The 21883-nt window shown below is 44.5% G+C and overlaps 1 non-coding gene and 2 pseudogenes across 1 annotated transcript; 2 read left to right on the top strand and 1 right to left on the bottom strand.

Moving 5' to 3' along the window:
- The first annotated feature begins 2905 nt into the window (after nucleotides 1-2905).
- Nucleotides 2906-4034, top strand: LOC129149169 (small nuclear ribonucleoprotein-associated protein B-like; annotated as a pseudogene).
- Nucleotides 4035-4389: 355 nt separating this feature from the next.
- Nucleotides 4390-4537, bottom strand: LOC129149205 (small nucleolar RNA SNORA8). The gene has a single exon (XR_008556199.1). It is a non-coding gene; the product is annotated as a small nucleolar RNA SNORA8 (small nucleolar RNA).
- A 615-nt stretch (nucleotides 4538-5152) lies between these two features.
- LOC129149061 (elongation factor 1-alpha 1-like) lies at nucleotides 5153-6862 on the top strand (annotated as a pseudogene).
- The last annotated feature ends 15021 nt before the right edge of the window (nucleotides 6863-21883 follow it).

Below are 21883 nucleotides of genomic sequence, written 5' to 3'. Positions count from 1 at the left end.
CCTTCTGCTCCCTTAGCTCTGCTGGGAGCTGGAGGTTGCTAGGCCCCTGTGTGGTAGTGCATAGAATTCTAGCTTTTTTCCTCCTTTCTCTGTATATTGGGCTCAGAGATTACACTGTGTCTCTATGTTAATATGGACAGTTAGCATTTACCAACATGTATCTGTCTACTTTCTCTTGTTTAAAAAAAGAAAAAAAAAACTTAAAAAAAGGGGGGGTTATAGAAGGTGAGCAAAGGGTGCGTTTGAGATGTCTGGGTGGGTTAAGTGGGCATTCTGACAACATGGCTTCTCCTTTGGCATGTTTAATTGTGATGTTTAACGGACATCCTTGCAGTCTGAGATGACACTTTTAAAATAAAATTCTCTCCTAATGATGACTTGAGCCCTGCCACTCGATGGGAGAATCAGCAGAACCTGTAGGATCTTATTCGGAATTGACATTTCTCTATTGTAATTTTGTTCCTGTTTATTTTTAAATTTTCTTTTTGTTTCACTGGAAAGAAAAGATGATGCTCAGTTTTAAACGTTAAAAGTGTACAAGTTGCTTTGTTACAATAAAACTAAATGTGTACAAAAAAAATGCTCAACAGTAGGAAAAAAGGTATAGTAACTATGAAAAAAAGAACAGTCTGAGATAAAGAATGGCATAACATAAATAAAGAACACATTGGAAGGAATACACGGCAGATTAGGGAAAGCTGAGGATCCAATCAGTGAATTAGAAGACAGAGTTGAAAATATTACTCAATTAGAGAACCAAAACACACACACACACACACACACACACACACACACACACACACACACAATTAAAAAGCAGGAGGACAGCTTAAGGGAGCTGTGGGACAATGTGAAATGTAACAATATTAGAATAATAGGTGTGCCAGAAGAGGCAGAAAGGAAGAAAGGAATAGAGAAGGTGTTTGAAGAAATAATGGTAGAAAACTTCCCTAACCTGGTAAAGGAAAAAGTCACACAAGTTCAGGAGGCACAGAGGACCCCAAACAAGAAGAACCCTAGGAGATCCAAGCCCAGACACATCGTAATTAAAATGCCAAAAATTAAAGACAAAGAGAGAATCTCAAAGGCAGCAAGAGAAAAGAAAACTGTTACCTACAAAGGAGTTCCCATAAATCTGACACCTGATTTCTCATCAGAAACTCTACAGGCCAGAAGGGAATGGCAGGAAGTACTCAAGGTAATGGAAAGCAAGGATCTGAGACCAAGATTACTATATCCAGCAAGGCTATTATTCAAAATAGATGGTAAAATAAAGAGCTTCCCAGACAAAAAAAAAGGCTAAAGGAGTTCATCATCACCAAGCCAGCACTACAAGAAATGTTAAAGGGATTGCTGAGAAGAAGAAACAGAAAGAGAAACCTAGCCATACAGAATTAAAATGGCTATAGATAAGTACCTCTCAATAATAACCCTAAATGTAAATGGATTAAATGCTCCAATCAAAAGGTGTAGGGTAGCTGAATGAATACAAAAACATGACCCAACTATATGCTTGTCTACAAGAGACCCACCTCAAAACAAAACACACACACAAGATGAAAGTGAAGGGATTGGAAAAAAAAAATTCCATGCAAATGGAAAAGAAAAAAAGGTGGAGTAGCAATACTCATATCTGACAAAATAGACTTTAAAAGCATTATGCTAAATGAAATAAGCCAGTTGGAGAAAGATAAATATCATATGATCTCATTCATTTGTGGAATATAATCAACAACATAAACTGAGGAACAAAAATAGAGCCAGAGGGAAAAAATATTCTAGAATATAATAGAAGTAATTCTGTTATTTGCAGAATTTTAATATTTCCTACAACTTTTGTGATATCATACTATGTTAGTACAGTTTTGGGAATATTGTTATACTTAAAATCCTTTTATTCTTTAAATATTAATGTTTATTGCATGTAACATTACTATATTTAAGATAGTTTTTCTTGAAATATTAAGGTTTATTGTATGTAACATTATTATATTTAAAATCGTTTTTCTTAAAATAAAAAACTGGGGGGTCAGGGGGAGAAAAAGAGTGAATTCAAGCCAAAAAAATAAGATGAGGAAGAAATTAATGAGGACCAAGGTACTTATAACAAGTTTAAACTTTAATTTGCTTAGCGATTTTAAGTGTCCAAGCTCACATAAATCACATCCTAGACCATTAAGTACATTTAGGAATGGGCCTATGGAGATGTTCTTGGAACTCTTTGAAGAATTATGAAAAATATGGAAGCAGTGGAAAATGGGCAAGTGCTTGGTTTTCCAAATGACAACATATAACTTTTATAGAGTACTCATCATATGCTCAGCACTATTCAAAGTACTTCACATATATTCTCATTTAATCCTCACCACACCTCTGGGAAGTAAGTGTTATTTTTGTCCTTGTTTTATAGTTGAGGAAACTAGAGGTATGTGCAGGAGCCAAGGTTCTATGGTCTGAATGTTTGTGTCCCCCCAAATTATTTTTTAAAACAATATGTTTTATTGATTCTTTTAGAGAAGAGGAAGGGAGAGGGAGAGTGAAATAGGGACATCCATTCACTGCCTCCTGCATGCCCCTTACTGGGGATCAAGCTTGAAACCCCAGGCATGTGCCCCAGCCAGGAATCAAACCGGTGACCTTTTGGTTCATGGGTCGATGCTCAACTACTGAGCCACACCGGCTGGCTCTTTAAAAAACAACAACTATCTCAATAAAAATACCAGGTTTAGGGCCTGGCCAGGTAGCTCAGTTGGTTGGAGCAGCATCCTGATATGCCAAGGTTGTGGATTGGATCCCTAGTCAGGGCACATACAGGAATCAACCAATGCTGGTAGTAGCGGCGGGAAGTGGGCTACAGGAGGGCCAGGCCTTGGCGCAGGCGAACCCGGAGGGAATCGGAGCCATCAGAACTGCCACCATGACTGTGGGCAAGAGCAGCAAGATGCTGCAGCGCATTGACTACAGAATGAGGGGCATCCTGCAAGACGGTTGTATATTCATTGGCACCTTCAAGGCTTTCGACAAGCATTGAATTTTTTTTTCTTTATTGATTAAGGTATTATATATGTGTTCTTACCCCCCCATTTCCCCCCTGCAAACATGCCCTCACCCTCACCCCCTGTTGTCTGAGTCCATTCAAGCATATGAATTTGATCCTATGTGATTGTGATGAATTCAGGAAGATCAAGCCAAAGAACTCAAAACAAGCTGAGCCGAAACCGGTTTGGCTCAGTGGATAGAGCGTTGGCCTGCGGACTGAAAGTTCCCAGGTTCGATTCCGGTCAAGGGCATGTACCTTGGTTGCGGGCACATCCCCGGTAGGGGGTGTGTAGGAGGCAGCTGGTCGAAGTTTCTCTCTCATCAATGTTTCTAGCTCTCTATCCCTCTCCCTTCCTCTCTGTAAAAAATCAATAAAATATATTTAAAGAAAAAAAAAAAGAAAAGCTGAAAGAGAAGAGAAGTGAGTCCTCGGGCTGGTGCTACTTCGAGGGGAGAGCCTGGTCTCAATGACAGTAGAGGGACCTCCTCCCGAAGATACTGGCATTGCCCTGAGTGCCACTTGCTGGAGCTGCTGGGCGCCCGGGATCGGCAGGGCTGCTGGCAGAGGCACCCCAGTGGTGTTCCCAGGCCCCAGGCCCCTGCAGGACTTGCTGGGCCAGTTTGTGGGGTTGGTGGACCATCCCAACAGGTGATGACCCCACAAGCAAGAGGCACTGCTGTAGCTGCTGCAGCTGCTGCCACAGCTAGTATTGCAGGGGCCCCATCCCAGTACCCACCGGGCTGTGGAGGTCCTCCCCCACCTATGGGCTGAGGGGCACCCCCTCCAGGCGTGATGGGCCCACCTCCTGGTATGAGGCCTCCCATGGGTCCCCCAGTGGGGATCCCCCCTGGACGAGGAACTCCAATGGGCATGCCCCCTCCAGGAATGCGGGCCCCCTCCACCAGGATTGCACCCACCAAAGCCCTAGACTCATCTTGGCCCTCCTCAGCTCCCTGCCCGTTTCCTGAAAGCCTGTACACAATCCTTTTATTTCTGTGTGGCCTGTGAAACAAAATTTTTCTCTTTTTTAAAATATTTTTATTGATTTCAAAGAGGAAGGGAGAGGGGGAGAGAGATAGAAACATCAATGATGCGAGAGAATCATTGATTGACTGCCTCCTGCACGCCCCTTACTGGGGATCGAGCCCACAACCCAGTCATGTGCCCTTGACCGGAATTGAACCCGAGACCCTTCAGTCTGCAGGCCGACACTCTATCCACTGAGCCAAGCCAGCTAGGGCAAAACAAAATTTCTTAATAAACTCTTAATAGGATATATTAAAAAAAAAGAATCAACAATAAATGCATAAATAAGTGGAACAACAAATTGATGTGTCCCTGTACTCAAAATCAGTTAAAAAACAAACAGGTTTAACATGCATGAAAGCTGCGAAAACCAATGATGCCAGATACTGAATTTATATAGCACTGTCCTTTGAACACTGTCCCTCCAAATTCTTTTTCTTAATTTTTATTGTTGAGATTATTACAGATGTCCCTCTTTTTTACCCCCATTGCTCCCCTCCACCCAGTTCCCGCCCCGCCCCAGGCCTTTGCCACCCTATTGTCTGTGACCATAGGTACTGCATATATGCATGTAAAATCTTTGTTTAATCTCTTCCCACTTCCAGCTGAGAATCATCAGTCTGTTCCATTTCCATGCCTCTGATTCTATGTTATTCACCAGTTTATTCTGTTCATTAGATTTCTTATTCTTTTATTTTGATTTTTAGATTCAATTGTTGATAGGTATGTATTTGTTGCCATTTTGTTCACATATTTAAAAAAATATTTTTATTGATTTCAGAGAGAGGAAGGAAGAGGGAGAAAGAAACTGAAGCATCAATGATGAGCGAGAATCATTGATCGGCTACCTCCTGCACATCCCCCACTGGGGATTGAGCCTGCAACCTGGGCATGTGCCCTTGACTGGAATCAAACCCAGGACCCATCAGTCCGCAGGCCAACGCTCTATCCATTGAGCCAAACTGGATAGGGCTTGTTCATATTTTTTATCTTTTTTTTCTTCTTCCTCTTCTTAAAAAATACCCTTCAGCCCATCCCTTTGAGCACTTCTGTCTGGGAGAAAGCTGCCCCTGAGTTCCTGCCCCAATGCCAGACAAACTAGTTCCTCCTATTTGTCTGTGTTCCAGAGCCTCACCCTGGTGCTAGGGCTCAGAGGAAGCAGGACCTTGTAAGTTCAGTTGGTGGTGCTGGCTTTTTAAGCGGAACAGCTGGGTCTCCAGCATCGTTTGTGTCACTGAGCCCCAATCCACACTGGTTTTTACAGCCCATAGTTCTTTTCTTTAAAAATATATTTTTATTGATTTCAGAGAGGAAGGGAGAGGGAGAGAGAGATAGAAACATCAATGATGAGTGAGAATCATTGATCAGCTGTCTCCTGCATGCCCCGCACTGGGGATCGAGCCTGAAAAGATACGAGGAAATTGTTAAAAGAAGTCAGCACCTACATTAAGAAAATTGGCTACAACCCTGACACAGTAGCATTTGTGCCCATTTCTGGTTGGAATGGTGACAACATGCTGGAGCCACGTGCTAACTGCCTTGGTTCAGGGGATGGAAGGTCACCCGTAAAGATGGCAATGCCAGTGGAACCACACTGCTTGAAGCTCTGGATTGCATCCTGCCACCAACTCGTCCAACTGACAAGCGCCTGCGTCTGCCCCTCCAGGATGTCTACAGAATTGGTGGTATCGGTACTGTCCCTGTGGGCCGAGTGGAGACCGGTGTTCTCCAGCCCGGCTGGTGCTCACCTTGGCTCCAGTCAGCGTTACAACTGAAGTGAAGTCTGTTGAAATGCACCATGAAGCTGGGAGTGAAGCTCCTCCTGGGGACAATGTGGGCTTCCACATCAAGAACGTGTCTGTCGCCGAAACCGGTTTGGCTCGGTGGATAGAGCGTTGGCCTGCGGACTCAAGGGTCCCAGGTTCGATTCCGGTCAAGGGCATGTACCTTGGTTGCGGGCACATCCCCAGTAGGGGGTGTGCAAGAGGCAGCTGATCGATGTTTCTCTCTCATCGATGTTTCTAACTCTCTCTCCCTCTCTCTTCCTCTCCGTAAAAAATCAATAAAATATATTAAAAAAAAGAAAAGAACGTGTCTGTCAAAGATGTTCGCCGTGGCAATGTGGCTGGTGACAGCAAAAACGACCCACCAGTGGAAGCAGCTGGCTTCACAGCTCAGGTGATTATCCTGAACCTCCCAGGCCCCATCAGTGCTGGGTGTGCACCTGTGCTGGATGGTCACCCCGCTCACATTGCTTGCAGATTTGCTGAGCTGAAGGAGAAGATCGATCGTCATTTGGGGAAAAGCTGGAAGATGGCCCCAAGTTTTTGAAATCTGGTGATGCTGCCCTCGTTGGTATGATTCCTGGCAAGCCCATGTGTGCTGAGAGCTTCTCTGACTACCCTCCTCTGGGCCGTTTCGCTGTGCGTGACATGAGGCAGACAGTTGCTGTGGATGTCATCAAAGCCGTGGACAAGGAGGCAGCTGCAGCTGGCAAAGTCACCAGGTCTGGCCAGAAAGCTCAGAAGGCTGAATGAATATTATTCCCAACACCTGCCACCCCCGTCTTACTCAGTGGTGGAAGAACGTCTCAGAACTGTTTGTCTCAATGGCCATTTAAGTTTAATAGTAAAAGATTTGTTAATGATTACAATACATCGTAAAACCTTCAGAAGGAACGGAGAATGTTCTGTGGTCGATTTGGTTCTTTTGTGTGTGTGGCAGTTTTTAAGTTATTAGTTTTTAAAATCAGTACTTTTTAATGGAAACAACAGGACCAAAAATCTGTCACAGCATTTTGAGACCCATTAAAATAACAAACTTTAATGAGAAACCTGTGTGTTCCTTTGGTCACCTCTGTAACTTTCTGTTGTACTACGTAAGTAAAAGACTTCAGAGCTGCCCATGACCTATTTCCAGTGTTATGTCTGCTGATACTTTACAATTGGATAGTTCTGTCAACGTTTTTTTTCTGGGTGGGAACTTTTTTTTTTTCCCCCCCCACTTAAAGGGAGGAATCACCTGTCTCTTCATGGTAAAAGCTATGGCAGTGGTCGGCAAACTCATTAGTCAACAGAGCCAAATATCAACAGTACAACGATTGATATTTCTTTTGAGAGCCACATTTTTTAAACTTAAACTTCTTCTAACGCCACTTCTTCAAAATAGACTCGCCCAGGCCGTGGTATTTTTGTGGAAGAGCCACACTCAAGGGGCCAAAGAGCCGCATGTGGCTCGTGAGCCGCAGTTTGCCGACCACGGAGCTATGGGAAAGGGGGTCTGTTGGTGTAACACTAAATAGGTTAGGACAGGTAAGCAAAGAGTAACTTTGTGTTGTAAGCCAGTGTCTAAAGGCCAAATTCTGTAAAGGCCACGTGTTAACATATAAAATTTTGTAGTTACATCAATATTGAGTAAATTTGTTGGTATGTCGAATTTTAGTTTCCCAGTTTTACTGGAATGTGAATTCACATTTACAAATGCTGAAGTAGTTTAAGAACCTAAAGTGAGGTTTGAATAGTATTGAGCATTGTCTTGCTGCAGTTACTGTATCCAAATTCTAGGAAAAATAAATTGATGCTGGAAAAAAAAAAAAAAGTAAAAGGCCTGGGGTGGGAAGAAAAAGGGTCAGGAAGGCCTTTTAAGGAGCAGTTTCAGTAAATTTCTGAATATCCTGGGTTGGGATACAGATGTTGAGGTTGGGTTAAAAAGAGCTGACTGGAAAAGGAATGCAGACAGCGTTTGCATATCTTTGGCTTGAGAGAAAAGGGGGAAATTGGGGAAAACATTCAAGACTGCAGCAGTGCCGAAACCGGTTTGGCTCAGTGGATAGAGCGTCGGTCTGCGGACTGGAAGGTCCCAGGTTTGATTCCGGTCAAGGGCATGTACATTGGTTGCGGGCACATCTCCTGGTGGGGGATGTGCAGGAGGCAGCTGGTCGATGTCTCTCTCTCATCGATGTTTCTGGCTCTCTATCCCTCTCCCTTCCTCTCTGTGAAAAATCAATAAAATATATTTAAAAAAAAAAAAAAAAAAGACTGCAGCAGTGTCCAGGAGAGAGCTTTTCAAGATGGGGAAACCTCTATGTTTGAGGGGACTGGGGCAGTGGAAGACTCTACCATATGGTTGCCTTGTGCTTTGGAAGAAAAGGAGATGTGAGGTTGGGGACACCGCTTGGAGGTTTGAGAGCTACCTCAGTCATGTCCATTGTTAGAGCCCCTGGTATATTACAAAATTAATACTAAGATGGTTTTGAAAATATTTGGTATATTTTAAATGTTTACCTGTAACAAATGAAACTTTTAGCACAGAGCAATAATAGAGTGCTATTCACAGAACACCTACAGGCATTTTTTAAACTACAACATTTAAGAACCCTTTAAGTGTGAAGATGGGATTAAAGGCTTCTCCTGGCCCCAGGGTGAGGATGAGTTTAGGAGGATGTGTGCAGGTTAGAGCCACCCCCCACCCTTCCCCAAGAGGCCTGGGCATGATCTCCAAAGGCCTCGGGGAAGTGTCACAACAATGCCCCTCCCTCAGAAAGGGCGTTGCAGAAGCCTGCTTGCCTTGGCTAGAGGGGGTTCTGTCACAGCATTCTGAGGTCCAGGAGTACAGATCCACCTGGACCCCCACCCAGGAGGCTAAGCGACAGGCACCCTGAGTGGTCAGTGTCTGAGGTATCCATAGGGGGCAGTGTGACAACTCAGAGAGCTCTGAAGAGTTCCAAAGTGTCTCCCTCACTTCCTCCCTTAGACCCTCTGTCCCACACCCGGCCAACTCCCTCTTCCTTCTGGGAGTTAGTTATTCGAGCGACCCCACGCCCCAGTGACTGGAGACAGAAACTCTGACTTTTCCTTCTCTGCAGCTGAAAGACTAAGGCTTGTCATCCTGTCGCACCATAGCCCCACCCCTTTAAGTACAGGTATCTGGGGGATATATGCAAAGTGGAAAAGGGGAAGGGATAGGCTGGTGGCATCTCTGGGGAGGTTGGCTTTGCCTCTGCGTCTCTTTCTTCAGGCTTGGCTTGCAGTACCATTACCCATCACAAGGGGGAGCTACCACCTTGCAAAACTTGCCCAGCGGTTCTCAGCTGCAGAGAGGTTGCGCCCCCTGCCAGAGAGGGGTGGGTTTCTGGGCGCCTTCTCCAGCTTTCCTCCACCCAGAACTTACTAGTACGTGCAGGCCAACAGCGTGGAGGAGAGGCTGGGGACCACTGGAATGGAGCTTCCAGGGGTGTAGCAGAGACCCTGCTGCTGGGCTCTGCGGGTCCAGGCACAGGCTGAACTTGGAGTGCACGGGGAAGAATTGATGTTTTCAGAAGAGCTAGGCTAACACAGCAGAGTACTGACCACTCCCGCTTAAGGGAAGGCTGGTGGGGAGGGTCAGCACACAAGGAGGAGCCTTATTGGGTCAAAGTAGTGGGTTGCACATGCCTGGGTTGCAGGCTACGAATCTTTTTACCTCAATATATTTTTCTTTAAAAAATATTTTATTTTTTAAAAAAATATATTTTTTAAAATTGATTTTTAGAGAGAGAGAAACATCGATGTGAGAGTGCAACATGGGTTGGCTCCTGCACACCCACCACCAGGGCCCACAACCCAGGCATGTGAACCAGCAACCTTGGACGATGCCCACCCATCTGAGCCACACTGGCCAGGGCGTTTTCCTTTAGTTTTTTAACCTTTTAAAGACTGAGGGGAAATATAGCAACGTTGCAGAAATAGGGTTTACAGACATGAAATAAGTTTAGCTATACAGCTCAATTGTTTTTTTAACGTATGTATTCACTAGTTATTATGCATAATATCATGTGCATATGTATACAGTACTTACATATTCACAGGTGCCACTGTTTACGTCTGTATGTCACAGGTCTTATGGGCAATTCAAGTCAGCAAGTTTTTATTAAATTAAGGAGCTTCTGTCTGCCTAGTACCATCCTACTCTTCTGTAAGAAAAGTCAGGACAGCCCTGGCCGGTGTGGCTCACTGGATAGAGCGTCAGCCTGTGAACTGAAGGGTCCCAGGTTCGATTCAGGTCAAGGGCATATGCCTGGGGTTGCGAGCACGATCCCCAGGGGAGGGTGTGCAGGAGGCAGCAGATTGATGTTTCTATCTCTCTCTCCCTCTCCCTTCCTCTCTGAAGTCAATAAAAATATATTTTAAAAAAGAAAGAGAAAGAGAAAAGTAAGGACAGCCCGGCTGGTGTGGCTCAGCGGTTGAGTGTCGACCCGGGAACCAAGAGCCAGCCAGGGCACATGCCTGGGTTGCAGGCTCGATTCTCAGTGTGGGGGCCATGCAGGAGGCAGCCAATCGATGACCTCTCCCTCATCGATGTTTCTATCTCTCTATTCCTCTCCCTTCCTCTCTCTAAAAAATCAATAAAAATATATTTATTTAAAAAAGAAAAGGAAGGAAGGACAGTACATGTTTGTCCAGGTGCTGTGATGAGGTCAGTATTATTATAAATTGTAGTCATTCCTTGACAGAATGAACCATTAGGGCCTTGGAGGGCAATGGCCGGGAGTGTCATCACTTGCAGTGGCCGTATTTTTGGAATCCAAAGTGAGACAAATTGTCATGTCTGAATATACTAACTCACAGAACCTCAGAAGATATTATTGGATCCAGGACACATGGTCAGGGCAGCCACACGCCTAGCACAGAGCCAGGCACTGAGTGGCTAAGGAGAGCATTTTTGGAAATTGATCCTGCTCTCTGGCCTGGGCCTACATGTCTCTGGAAGCTGTACAAAGGGTGATGTCTTTGACCACAGGCGGGATCAAAATGAGTTGGAGCCTGTTGCGTGTGTGTGTGTGTGTGTGTGTGTGTGTGTGTGTGTGTGAGAGTGAGAGAGAGAGAGAGAGTGGGAAGGAGAATCCCTTAATCCCTTAGGCCCGTGGTCGGCAAACTGCGGCTCGCGAGCCACACGCGGCTCTTTGGCCCCTGGAGTGTGGCTCTTTCACAAAATACCACGGCCTGGGCGAGTCTATTTTGAAGAAGTGGCGGTAGAAGAAGTTTAAGCCCTGGCCGGTTTGGGTCAGTGGATAGAGCGTCAGCCTGCGGACTGAAAGGTCCCAGGTTCGAATCTGGTCAAGGGCACATGCCTGGGTTGCAGGCTTGATCCCCAATAGGGGGCGTGCAGGAGGCTTATTTTTTTTTAAAAAAAAGAAGTTTAAGTTTAAAAAATTTGGCTCTCAAAAGAAATGTCAATCGTTGTACTGTTGATATTTGGCTCTGTTGACTAATGAGTTTGCCGACCACTGCCTTAGGCCTTCGGAGGCACTGGTGTCCCATCACCCTCCCTCCCCATCTGTGCTTTGTGGTCAGCCTGGCCTTGTCTCACCCAGGCCCCATGACCCCATCTTGCCCAGACCAGGGAAGGGCCCCTATCGGGAAATCAAGTGAGTGAGCAGGATGTGACCCATGGTGAGGCAGCTTCCAGACCCGGCCTGATCCCTGAGTCAATGAGCTACTTCAGGTACTTAAAAGGAACTCCTTCTGCCAGTTCACTATAGTGCTGCCACCTCCTCTGCCCCCTCTACTGCCCCCCCTTACCCAGGTGTGGGTATTCAGGGACAGGAAGGTTTCCTCTCTAAGCCCCAGAGGGCCCCTTGGAGGAATAAGGGATGGGTGTGTATGGGGAGGTGGGGTGGGGAGCTGGCCTCAGCATGGAAGCAGCAGAAGCTTCTCTCCTACAATGTGGTGACATCTCTGGTCCGGGGTGCCCCACCTTTTGTGGAACCTCTGGGGCCAGGACTGGTGAGGGACAGGGGAGGCCAGAGGGGGTTGGGCCTGACTGGGGAAGGCTGGCCTGGAAGGCGCTCAGCCATCGGCCCTGAGCCAGGGTGGAAAGTATGTGTGTGAGCTCATCTGGAAGGTGGCTTCTGGCCAGTCAGGCCTGCCTCCCTTTCAGGCCTCCTCTGCCCAGCCAGCCTCCTTGCAAGCTGCCTCTAGGTCTCCCCCTTGTCTCTGGGTCTCCCCTGTCTCCTCTCCCAAGACTGAGGGAGGAATGCAGAACCCCCCAGGCTGGGTATGCAGGAACTGGTCTTCTAAAGAGGTGAATTCAGATCTGGGGGGGGGGGGGCGGGTAAGAAGGGGGAACAGGGACTTCAGGACAATGGAGCATCCTTGACGGGGGCTTTCTTGGGGTTTTGGGGAACGGGAACTGCCCCGGAAGGCCTCCCTCTCCCTCCTAAGTCCTTGCCATGGCCATTTAGCACCCCCATCCCTCCCCTACCTGCTGCCATTGTCCTACTTAGTGCCTTGGCTTCTGAGTCCTGCTGCCTCCTTTCTTTCCCCACTAATGCCTGTTCCTGCCCCCAAGAAGGGAGGTGACGGCTGGCAAAGTGGATTCCTGAGGAAGAGCCCTTCTCCCCCTGAACCCCAATCCCCATGCTGATGTGATGCGCCTCAGGGCACAGTGGGCAAGCACATGATCCCCTACCATGTAGATACCCAGCTAAATGGGGTCCATCCAGGAAGGGACACTCAAGAGACATGGTCACAATCTGCCTGTGCAGGGAAAACACCAGACAGGCCTGAGTTTTAATTTTGGACGAATGAGCTGTGACCTCAAGCAAGTCTTATCTGGGCCTCAGTTATGGCAGCTGTAAAATGGAGGCAGTGTTAGTGCTTGTGCCATTGGGTGTTGTGAAGGTCTCAGCTGGTTTACCACCTCCCCTGCGCTGGAAAGGGAAATGGGGATACAGAGGGGAGAGGGCTGGGAAGTCCATCAGATTGTGGGCCCTTGGGGAGAGACTGTGAAAGGCCAGTAGAGCTGACCAGACTGGTGTGCGTGTGTGTGTGTGTGTGTGTGTGTGTGTGTGTGTGTGTGTGCGCACGCGCACGCGCGCTGGGGGTCACTCTGCTCAGTCCTCTCTCCTCTACAGCACCCAGCTCCACTTAGATCTTCCCTTCCCATCCTGCTGACCCACTGCCTGGCTGGCAGCCTTGGAGGCATGGGCCCAGCTGGTGGCCAGAGCCCTGGAGAAGAGAGGTGATGACAGGGGAGTCCATGGCTCCCCACTCCAAACGTGTGTGGGGGGGTGGTGGTGGGCAGAGCACCGCCTCCCCTCAGTGCTTGCCCCAGTTCAGTCTCCTCAGAGCTGGTTTCTCTGGGTTCCGCCCAAACCTCCTTGCAGAGTCCCCTTGGCTCCCCTCTGGCTGCTCTAACTCACATGTGCTGCTTTCGAATAAAGGAACTTGGAACCATGGACATTGGGTCTGGCCCAGTGGACAAAGGGGGTAGGGCCAGTGAAAGTGCATTTGCAGGCCTCTCAGGAGCCGCAGGGCCCTCTGCTCTCCTCTCACCCCAGCCTGACCAGGGGTTTACTCAGCTGGGCCTGGAGAGCTCCAGGTCATTTCCTAGTGTAGCCAGGCAGCCTCACTGGGTTGGATTCCTCAGGCCCAGGGCAGCACGGGACCAGCAGCCTCCACCCGGCAATGTTCCCTGCTTGCGAAGCCGCTTCCCCCCCTTCCCCCTTTGTCTCTGGTTCTCCAGTCCCATCTCTCCCCCTTGGCTTCAGAGAGCATCTTGTGATTCCAGAATCGGGGCCAAACAATTTCCTCGTGATGGGGAAACCGCACTTAGCCTCGGGAGCCCTAGGCTCCCCCTTCTCTTCCCTCTGGCAGTCTTTCCTCCTCAGGCTCCTCCACTGGTTCCAGCTGTGTTTTGCAGAACTCCCACTGGATAACATCTGTAATTGCCTCCAGATGTGGGCCACAAAAACACAAAGGGACCATGAGCTCATCTGTGAGCTCCTTGCCACATGCATGGGCCCCACCACACCAGACACCCCTGACTTCCTCCTGCCGGCTTCTCATGGGTCCCTATCCCCTCTGGTGAGGGTGGCAGGGAGGTGGTGTCCAACTCCACTGAGACACACAGGCTGTGCCAAACAGCTGTTGGCAAGAGAGGCACAGGAGGCCGGGCACAGGGTCAGGGTTCCTGGCTGGAAGGTGGGGTACCCCTTCTGCCAAAGCAATCACACCAGGCAGCCCTGAATAGCAGCTGGGTAGAAGGACTGGCCTAGGTGGGGCCAGGACTCTTGGAGGCAGGCTGTGGAGGGGGCCTGGGCTCAAGCCCAGTGGGCTGGGCTGAGGCAGGAAGGGAAAGGGCCGGGGAGGACTTGCTCCCTCCAGCTGAGCTGACTCAGCAACTGAGCCAATCCTCCCTGCAGGCTGGTTTCAGAGGAAGGGTGGGTCGGCAGCCTGGGAACCCTGTCTGGGCTGCAGTTCCTAAGGAAAGAGGAAACAAAGCCTTGCTATTCTGTTCTGCCCTTCCAACCTGACCATCCTGCCTCTCTTGAACAATTGGGGTGCGATGCCTGTTTTGTCAGGCTGCTCCTAGTTGGCCATGGGGCAACCTCTGTCCCCCTCTGTTATCTCTGCCCCAGGAGCTGAGCCCCAGGCCGGGAAGGAACGTAGATCCTGAGGGCTGGGGACGAAGGCCTGCCACAGAGCTGGGGCTGAAGATGATCCTGGGAATCTCCCCGCAGCAGGCAGAGGAGTGAGGAAACGGTTTCTGTGGCCAGATCACAGGACCGGGTAATGCAGTGTAGAAAGATTTTCCGAGTGGCCTCAGCTTGACCACTTCCTCTTGCCTTTGTAGCCCTGGGTCTCTTTGTAGTCCCTTAGGCCAGGTTGGCAGAGAGCAGCTGGGCTCTGTGGACTCTCCCCTGCCCCATGGAGTATGTACGCCCTCCTCCCCAACTCCGGCCTCTGAATCCCTTTGTCCACCAAGAATAAACATATTCCTTTATGAAAAAATAGCACAACCCCATCTCTTATAAAGCATTGCTCATGAGCATGCTTCCCCTTTTTATTTTGTTAATCCTTACCCGAGGATTTTTTTTCCCCATTGATTTTTATTTATTTTTTGTTTACTGTTTTTATTTATTTTATTTTAAAAAATCTTTGTTGAAAGTATTACATATGTTCCCTTTTTCCCCCATTGACCTTTCACAGCCTGGCCCTGCCCACCCCTCCCACCCTCCAGCCCACCCAGGCCTTCACCCCCTTATTGTCTGTGTCCATTGGTTATGTATATATGCATACAAGTTCATTGGTTGATCTCTTCCCACCTGCCCACCCTCCCCTGCCTTCCCTCTGAGGTTTGATAGTTTGTTTGATGCTTCTATGTCTCTGGATCTATTTTTGTTCATCAGTTTATGTTGTTTATTATATTCCACACTAGTGGCCCAGTGCACCGATTCGTGCACATTGAAAGGAAATTAATTAGAAGAAATATTTTAATATCGCTATTCACCCTTTCTCTGTAATAGAAGTGTCAACCAAATACGACAATGACAGATCAAAACACTCACCTGCGATTGGCGCCAGCAAGAGTTTTATATGTATCATGCATGTGAGAGTCAACGTTTATTTTTAAATTGCCAGTGCACATCATATGTACCAGCAGGTCAGTCAGTCAGACAGACAGTCAGATGGTCAGTCACTTAGGCTTTTATATATATAGATATGAGTGAGATCATGTGATACTTATCTTTCTCTGACTGGCTTATTTCACTTAGCATAATGCTCTCCAGGTCCATCTATGCTCTTGCAAATGGTTTGAGTTCTTTCTTTTTTACAGCAGCGAAGTATTCCATTGTGTAGATGTGCCACAGTTTTTAATCCACTCACCTGCTGATGGGCACTTAGGCTGTTTCCAAATCTTAGCTATTGTAAATTGTGCTGCTATGAACATAGGCTTGCATATATTCTTTCTGATTGCTGTTTCTGATTTCTTGGGATATATTCCTAGAAGTGGGATCACTGGGTCAAATGGGAGTTCCAGTTTTTGTTTTGAGGATTTTTTTCTTTTTTTTTTTTTTCTTGTTAATCCTCACCCGAGGATATTTTTCCACTGATTTTTAGGGTCAGTGGAAGAGAGAGAAACATTGATGTGAGAGAAACACATCCATTGGTTGCCTCTTGCACAAACCCTGAAAACCTGACCAGAGCCCGGGCAAGGGAGAAAACTGCAACCAAGGTATGTGCCCTTGACTGGAATCGAATTCAGGGCCCTTTGGTCTGCAGGCCGACTCTCTACCCACTGAGCCAAACCAGCTAGGGCAGGAGTTCCATTTTTAATTTTTGAGGGAACTCCATACTATTTTCCATAATGGCTGCACCAGTCTGCATTCCCACCAGCAGTCTGCATTGCCACCAGCGGTTTACACATCCTTGTCGGCCCTTGTTGTTTGTTGATTTGTTGATGATAGCCATTTGGACAGGTGTGAGGTGGTACCTCATTATCATTTTGATTTGCATCTCTTGGATGATTAGTGACTTTTAGCATTTTTTCATATGCCTCTTGGCCTTCTGTATGTCCACTTTGGAGAAGTGTCTATTAAGTCCTTTGCCCATTTTTTAATTGGATTGTTTATCTTCCTTTTGTTAAGTTGTATGAGTTCCCTATACATTTGGAGATTAATCCCAAATGTATCATTGGCAAATATGTTCTCCCATGCAGTGGGCTCTCTTGTTGTTTTGTTGATGGTTTCTTTTGCAGTGCAGGAGTTTTTTATTTTCATAGCCCTATTTGTTTATTTTCTCCTTTATTTCCATTGTCCTAGGAGATGTATCAGTAAACATATTGCTATGACATGTTATCAAACAATGAATGGGTTACCAATGAAATCAAGAAAGAAATAAAAAACTTCCTGGATAGATACAAATGAAAATGAACATACAATAACCCCAAATCTCTGGGACACAGCAAAAGCAGTCCTGAGAGGAAAGTTCATAGCAGTACAGGCCTACCTCAGAAAACAAGAAAAATTAATAATGAACTATTTAATGCTATAACTTAAAGAATTAGAAAGAGAACAACAAGAAAAGCCCAGAGTAAGTATAAGGAAGGAAATAATAAAGATTAGAGCAGAAATAAATGACATAGAGAGTAAAAAAAAACAAACACACACACACAAATCAATGAAACCAAGAGCTTGTTCTTTTAAAGAATAAACAAGATTGATGAACTATTAGCCAGAGTCATCAAGAAACAAAGAGAGAGGGCCCAAATAAATAAAATCAGAAATGAAAGCATAGAAGTAACTACTGATGCCACAGAAATACAAAGGATTGTAAGAAAATACTATGGCCCTGACTGGTTTGGCTCATTGGATAGAACGTCAGCCGGTGGACTGAAAGGTCCCAGGTTTGATTCTGGTCAAAGGCATGTACCTTGGTTGCAGGCACATCCCCAGTAGGAGGTGTGCAGGAGGCAGTTGACCAATGTTTCTCTCTCATCGATGTTTCTAACTCTCTATCCCTCTCCCTTCCTCTCTGTAAAAAATCAATAAAACATATTTTTTAAAAAAGAAAATACTATGAAAAAGTATATGCCAACAAGCTGTATAATGTGAATGAAATGGACAAATTCCTAGAAAAATACAATCTCCAAAAACTCAATCAGGAAGAATCAGAAAACCTGAATAAGCCAATAACTACTTATGAAATTGAAGCAGTAATCAAAACCTCCCAGCAAACAAAACAAAAGCCCTGGTCCGGACAGCTTCACAGGGGAGTTTTACCAAACATTCAAAGACGAAACTAACACCTATACTCCTCAAACTATTCCAAAAAATCCAAGAGAAAGGAACATGTCTAAGCTCTTTTTATGAGATCAGCATTATTCTAATTCCAAAACCAGATAAAGAGACTACAAAAGAGAGAGAGAGAGAGAGAGAGAGAAGAGAGAGAGAGAGAGAGAGAGAGAATTACAGGCCAATATCCCTGATGAATAAAATCCTCAACAAAATAGTAGCAAATTGGATCCAGCAATACATTAAAAAGATCATACACCATGACCAAGTGGGATTTATTCCAGGGATGCAAGGCTGGTACAATATCTGCAAATCAATAAACATGATACATCACATAAGGAATTTGAAAGACAAAAACACATGATCATATCATTAGATGCAGAAAAAGCATTCAACAAAATCCAACACCCTTTTTTGATAAAAAATCTCAGCAAAGTGGGACTAGAAGGATCAACCTTTGACATGATAAAGACCATATGTGACAAACTTACAGCTAACATCATACTCAATGGGCAAAAACTGAAACCATTTCCCCTAAGAAGAGGAACAAGACAGGGATGTCTGCTTTTGCCACTCTTATTCAACATAGTACTGGAATTCCTAGCCACAGCAGACAAGAAGAAGAAATAAAAAGCATCCAAATTGGAAAGGAGGAAGTAAAACTCTCATTATTTGCAGATGACATGATATTGTACATGGAAAACCCTAAAGACCACCAAAAAGATAGTAGGTTTAATAAATCAACTCAGCAATGTAGCAGGATACAAAATCAACATCTAAAAATAGATGGCTTTTTTTTTTTTTTTTAGGATCAAATACTCTTTTTATTAAAAACTTCCACGTAGAGTATGTTTTTAGAATAGATGGCTTTTTTATACACCAATAATGAAGTATCAGAAAGAGAAACTAAAAAAACTCATTTACCATTGCAACAAAAACATTAAGATACTTAGGAATAAACTTAGCCAATGAGGTAAAAGACTTGTACTCAAAAAACTGCAGGATGTTATAAAAAGAGATAGAAGAAGATATAAACAAATGGAAGAATATACTGTGTTCATGGATTGGTAGAATCAACATCATTAAAATGTCCATACTACCCAAGGTAATGTACAGATTCAATGCAATCCCTGTTAAATACCAAGAGCATATTTCACAGACCTAGAACAAATACTCCAAAATGTATATGGAACCAAAAAAGACCCTGAATAGCCACAGCAATCTTGAGAAAGAAGAACAAATTTGGAGGAATCACAATACCATATATCAAGTTATACTACAAAGCCATCATAATCAAAACAGGCTGGTACTAGCATAAGAACAGGCATATAGATTAATGGAACAGAATAGACCCCAGAAATCGACCCATGCCATTATGTTCAATTAATATTTGACAAAGGAGGCAAGAGCATACCATGTGTCAAGACAGTCTCTTCAATAAATGATGTTGGGGAAATTGAACAGATACATGCAAAAAAAATGAAACTAGACCACCAACTCACACCATACACAAGAATAAACTCAAAATGGACAAAAGATTTAAATGTAAGTCATGAAATGATAAGAATCCTAGAAAAAACCATAGGCAGCAAAATCTCAGACATCTCTCATAGCAATATGTTTATGGATACATCTTCTAGAGCAAAGGAAACTAAGGAGAAAATAAACAAATGGGGCTACATAAAAATAAAAAGCTTCTGCATAGTAAAAGAAACCATCAACAAAATGAAAAGGGAGCCCACTGTATGGGAGAACATACTAGGTATATCTGTTAATAATGTAGATTTTGTAACCAAAGAAAACACGATAATTTCAAGAGAAACATCAAATGTGCTTTATTCAAAGTAATGTCCATCGCTAGCTATACATTTCCCCCATCTTTAGGTTAATTTGTGGATATCGTCCCAATAGAACTTTCCTTGTTTTGAGGCAAAACATTCAGAGACCCAATTTTCCACTTCTTAGTACGTTTTGAAGTGCTGCTCAGAAAGTGAGTGTGCCATCGATCGGAACAAGTGATAATCTGAAGGAGCAAGGTCTGGTGAATATGGTGGGTGGGTTAATACTTCCCAGGCAAGATCTTTTAAAATGTCTTTAACTGCTTTTGAAGTGTGTGATGGTGTGTTATCATGAAGCAAAATTACTTTGCTGTGTCTTCTGGAACATTCTGGTTGTTTCATGATCAAAGCGTGGTTCAAATTGATTATTTGTTGTCGGTAGTGATCAGTATTAATGGTTTTACCTGGTTTTAGAAGCTCATAATACACCACACCTTCCTGATCCCACCAAACGCAGAGCATTGTCTTCTTCCCAAAGCGATTTGGCCTTGCCTTGTAGTCGATGTAGATGGCTGACCTGGATCAACCCATGATTTTGTGCATTTGGGATTCTCAAAATAAATCCATTTTTCATCGCCAGTCACAATTCAATGCAAAAAAGACTTTCTTTCGTGCTGTTGAAGCAACATTTTACTGATGACTTTTCGGTTTTCCATTTGTCTTTCGTGCAGTTGATGTGGCACCCATCTCCCTTCCTTTAAAATCTTTCCCATTGCTTGTAAATGATCAGAAATTGTTTGCTGAGCAACATTTAATCTTTCTGCAAGTTGTTTTTGAGTTTGACACGCATCTTCATCCAATAATGTTTGTAATTGGTCTTCAAACTTTTTCGGTTGACCTGGACATTCTTTGTCTTTCACATAGAAATCATCACTCTTAAAGCATTTAAACCAGCCTTCACAAGTATCTTGAGATGGAGCATGTTCACCATAAGCTTCCTGAAGTATACGATAACTTTCAGCAGCACTTTTCTTCAAAATAGTGTAATGAATTAAAACTTCCCGCAAATGCTCTTTTTTGGGGGCATGAAATTTGACATTTTTAAGCATAAAAATATCTATGATGTTAACACCTTCAGAAAATTGACATATGAAGTTTTTAAGCTTGTTGTCAATACAACAAAATAGCATACATATCAAATCACATATATATCAACATATGTGTAACTCCATCTATTGAAAAAAATCCGCATTATTAACCAGTACACCTAGTATTTATCTGATAAAGAGTTAGTATCCAAAATATATAAGAAACTCATGCAACTTAACAAAAGGAAGACAAACAATCCAATTTAAAAATGGGCAAAGGACCTAAATAGACACTACTTCAAAGTGGACATACTGATGGCCAAGAGACATATGAAAAAATGCTCAAAGTCACTGATCATCAGAGAGATGCAAATTAAAATGACAATGAGGTATCACCTCACACCTGTCAGGATGGCTACTATCAACAAATCAACAAGTGACAAGTGCTGGCAAGGATGTGGAAAAAAGGGAACCCTGGTGCACTGCTGGTGGGAATGCAGACTGGTGCAACCATTATGGAAAACAGTATGGAGTTTCCTCAAAAAATTAAATATGATGGGGGGACAAAGACACATTTGTAATACCTTAATCAATAAAAAAAATACATAATAAAAATATTAAAGAAAACCTAAATATGGAACTGCCATTTGACCCAGTGATCCCATTTCTAGGAATATATCCTATGAAACCCGAAACAGAAAGAATGGATGTACACTTAGTTCATAGCAGCACAATTTACAAAAGCTAAGATCTGGAAACAGCCCAAGCACCCATCAGGAGATGAGTGGGTAAAAAGGCTGGGATACATTAATACCATGGAATACTACGCAGCAGTAAAAAAAGAAGAATCTCTTACCCTTTGAGACAGCATGGAGGGACCTAGAGAATATCAAGCTAAGTGAAATAAGTCAGAGAAAGACAAGTATCACATGATTTCACTCATTTGTGAAATCTAATTAACGAAATAAACTGATGAACGGAGTGGATTCAGAGATATGGAAGCATGGAACAGAGTGAAGAATCTCAGCGGGAAGGTGGGGGAGGGTGGGTGGGTGGGAAGTAATCAACCAAAGACGTTGTATGCATATAGGCATAACCCATGGACATAGACAATAGGGTGGTGAAGGCCTGGGGTGGGGGGCGGGGGTAGACTGGAGGGGGTCAATGAGGAAAGAAAGGGGACATATAACAATAAAGAATTTAACAATAAAGAATTATTTAAAAACAAAAAACAAAGATGGAAAAAAACCATATTGCTATGAAAGATGTCTGAGATTTTGCTGCCTATGGATTCTTCTAAGATTTTTATGGTTTCACATCTTACATCTAAGTCTTTTATTCACTTTGAGTTTATTCTTGTGTATAATGTAAATTGGCAGTGAAGTTTCATTTTTTT

The sequence above is a fragment of the Eptesicus fuscus genome, chromosome 5 (genome assembly GCF_027574615.1).
Source record: "Eptesicus fuscus isolate TK198812 chromosome 5, DD_ASM_mEF_20220401, whole genome shotgun sequence".
Classification (NCBI taxonomy): Eukaryota; Metazoa; Chordata; class Mammalia; order Chiroptera; family Vespertilionidae; genus Eptesicus; species Eptesicus fuscus.
Note: the sequence above shows the minus strand (reverse complement) of the source record. Positions and strands in the feature narration are given on the sequence as shown.